The sequence below is a fragment of the Poeciliopsis prolifica genome, unplaced genomic scaffold (genome assembly GCF_027474105.1).
Source record: "Poeciliopsis prolifica strain line A6 unplaced genomic scaffold, Auburn_PproV2 SCAFFOLD073, whole genome shotgun sequence".
Lineage (NCBI taxonomy): Eukaryota > Metazoa > Chordata > Actinopteri > Cyprinodontiformes > Poeciliidae > Poeciliopsis > Poeciliopsis prolifica.
Window position 1 is genome coordinate 463,828 of NW_026562448.1, and position 3,113 is coordinate 466,940.

At 56.5% G+C, this 3,113-nt stretch overlaps 1 pseudogene; it reads right to left on the bottom strand.

The window, feature by feature from the left end:
- Positions 1 to 253: 253 nt before the first annotated feature.
- Positions 254 to 2,020, bottom strand: LOC129352131 (CCAAT/enhancer-binding protein alpha-like; annotated as a pseudogene).
- Positions 2,021 to 3,113: the final 1,093 nt, after the last annotated feature.

Below are 3,113 nucleotides of genomic sequence, written 5' to 3' on the forward strand. Positions count from 1 at the left end.
ACAGGATTCGGGTCGGCCCGAGCTTTAGTGTAATAAATAGAACCAAAGCGAATTTGTCTGCAACAAGCCTGGTTCTGTTTATTTTATTAGTTACTAAAAATGAATATTTTAATAATTTCACCTGATGAGTAAACACAGTTCTGGACCACCAATGGCCCCCGAGCCACAGCTTGGGCCTCATCAGTCAGGATGATCAGTGATCAATAATCTGGATTATCTTTAATCTGAGGATTCCAGCACAGAAACAGGAAGATGAGATGAAACAAGCTGCTTTATTACATTGCTGCAGTTTTTGGTATTTCATATTCATTCATATATTTATTTATATAGAGAATTATTTTACATTTGGGTCAGGAAGGTTCGAACAAAGTGCTGCTTCCTCGGTTCCGAACAGACGGAGCGGGTCAAAGGTCACGATCGGAAGGCACTGAGTGAGTGAGGATGACTCACTGGAGGAGAGGAAGAGCCGCCCAGTTCACAGTTAGAGCAGAACGTTCTGTTCAGTCCGGATCGGTACCGGGTCAGTACCGTTATGTCTGGGACAAGGTGCATGAGAGCGCAGGTTCGGGTCCAGTCTGAGGGGGTTCGGCGCAGCCAGATCCAGCCTCCTCACAGTTCTGGTGCAGCTGACTGCATGGATCGGGCTCGGTTCGGTTCGGTTCTGGAGGGATAAGGCACATGAGGTTCAGAAAGGCACAAACGCCGGGCAGAACCGCCAGAGTGAGTCCGGTCTGGTCCAGCTCAGGCAGTGGGTTGGTGGTCCAGTAACACGTTCTGGGTCCGGTTCGGTGAGAAACACGTCCGGAACGAACCAAAGCTGCTTCCAGTCTATCAGTTTGTGCGCTTTGGTTCGTTTGGTAGCTGCTGGAGGAGAACCGGCCCAGATGTTCCGGATGTTCCGGTGAAGTTCAGCTGCCAGGTAATCCATCGGGTTCCGGTCCAGTTCGGATCCAGTCCCAGGCCCGCGCCCCTCAGCTGCCAGCGGCTTGAAGGACCCGTCGGGAAGCTGCCGGAAGATGCCCCGCAGCGTGTCCAGCTCCCGGGTCAGATGCTCCACGCGGCGCCGCAGCCGCTCGTTGTCGGCCGTCAGCTCCACCACCTTCTGCTGCGTCTCCAGGTTGCGCATCTTCGCCTTGTCGCGGCTCTTGCGCACCGCCACGTTGTTGCGCTCGCGCCGCAACCGGTACTCCGGGCTGCTTTTGTCGACGTGCTTCTTGGACTTGGCGGCCCCCGCTGGTGCTCCAGCAGCTTCAGGCCGCCCTGCTGCGGGTGGTGCGGGTGGTGCGGGCTGGGCACCGGGGTCGGCGGCGGGTCGGGTGTCCCGGCTGGAGGTGCATAGTGGTCTGCGCGCAGTGCGCGATCTGGTACTGCAGGTGCGGCATCTGCTGCTGCGGCGGCGGCTGTTGGTGGTGCTGGGAGTACTGGGAGTGCGGGTGGGGGTGCGGGTGGTGGTAGGAGGGCGGCAGGCTGAGGTTCAGGTCCTCGTCGTCCCGCGGCTCTTGCTTGATGGCCACCGGGCGGATGCGCGGCGGGTTGTGCTGTAGAAGGGCTCCATCTTGGAGTCCATGTAGCCGGGCATGTAGAGCTGCTGCGGGCCGCCGACTCGAAGTCTCCGCTCATCATCTTCAGCTTGTCCTGCCGCGCGCCGTGGTGGAACAGGTCGGCCAGGAAGTCGTCGTTGAACGCCGACGGGTCGATGTAGGCGCTCAGGTCGATGGAGGTCTCGTTGTCTCCGATGTCCCACCGAGGTCCGCCGGGTCTCTGTAGCCGGAGGGGGGCTGCTGGCCGTGGGTCAGGCTGCTCATCAGGGGCCGCGGCGCCGCCTCGTACAGGTTGGACAGCTCCATGGAGAACCTAAAGCCCGGCGTGCATGGCGAGACGCTCCGCGAATCCAGGGTGAGACACGACGGGCCGCGCAGGTGAGGAGCTCAGGTGAGACCAGCTGGCGGGACACGGAGCGAGACGAGGCTCTGCGTGGCGTAGAGAGAAGCTGCGTGGAGCTGCGGGCTGCGGGGCTGATTCCTGCTGCTCAGTAACCTCTGAGCTGTGACAGCCGGGCTTTATAGGAGGAGGGAGAGGGCGGGGCGGAGCGCGCGCGCGCGCGCGCCCACACACACACACACACACACACACACACACACACACACACACACACACACACACACACACACACGCCCCACGGACACTCTGACTCTCCTCTGCGCTTGAACCATTAATCTCCAGCAGAGATCCGGAGCCAGAACCGAACCCAGAACCGAACCCGTTCAGAGAGAAACTCATCTGCAGCACAGAAAAGTTCTACAGTTTGCTGTTTTCTCTCAGAACTTTCTGCAGGTTGGATCGTCTCCAGCCGCTCGGGTCCAACTGTGAAAGTTTCTCCTTTACAAGTGACGTCATGAACCTGAACACGGACCGTCAGACGGTCAATGTTCACCTCCGAGCGGCGCGTTGGGCCCGATGCTCTTGACTGCAGCGCCCTCTATCGGCGGCAGACGGTTTTTCACAGCACAACTTTCAAACAAGCAGGATTTTTACAAACGTTCCTCTGAGAAATCCAGAACCGGTACCAGAAGCTCGGATCGACCCGACCCGTTTGAGTCCAATCAAAGTGATCTTTCTGGACTCTTAACCCTTTACGAGTTCTGGTCAGTGAAGTCCAGACGGGTTCGGTACCTTAAGAACTGTTTACTCAACTTTCTGCATCCACAAAACACCTGCTGAGGTCAGAGGTCAAGGTTGAGGTTATCTGAGCTCGTTGTGTAGATTTGTATTGAGGCTCATCAGTCTGACAGTCGGCCATCATAAACTTTGTCTCTAGTCCCATCACAGATTTTCCTCCATCAGATTTTTGGCGCCGTTTCAACCAGTCGTTCCTGTGACTGAAAACTCCTCAAGGAGTCCCAGTCTTCCCAGTTTCCTCCCCAGGGTTTTGCTGTTGGCTGTTTGTCATCATCTTCTTCCACTTTGTGTCATATTCAGAAAGTTGATGTTGATTTTTTTCCGCTATGCAGTTGAGACCCTGCACTCCAGTGCAGCAATCTATCAATGCACTTTCCACCTAGATACACACACACACACACACACACACACACACACACACACACACACACACA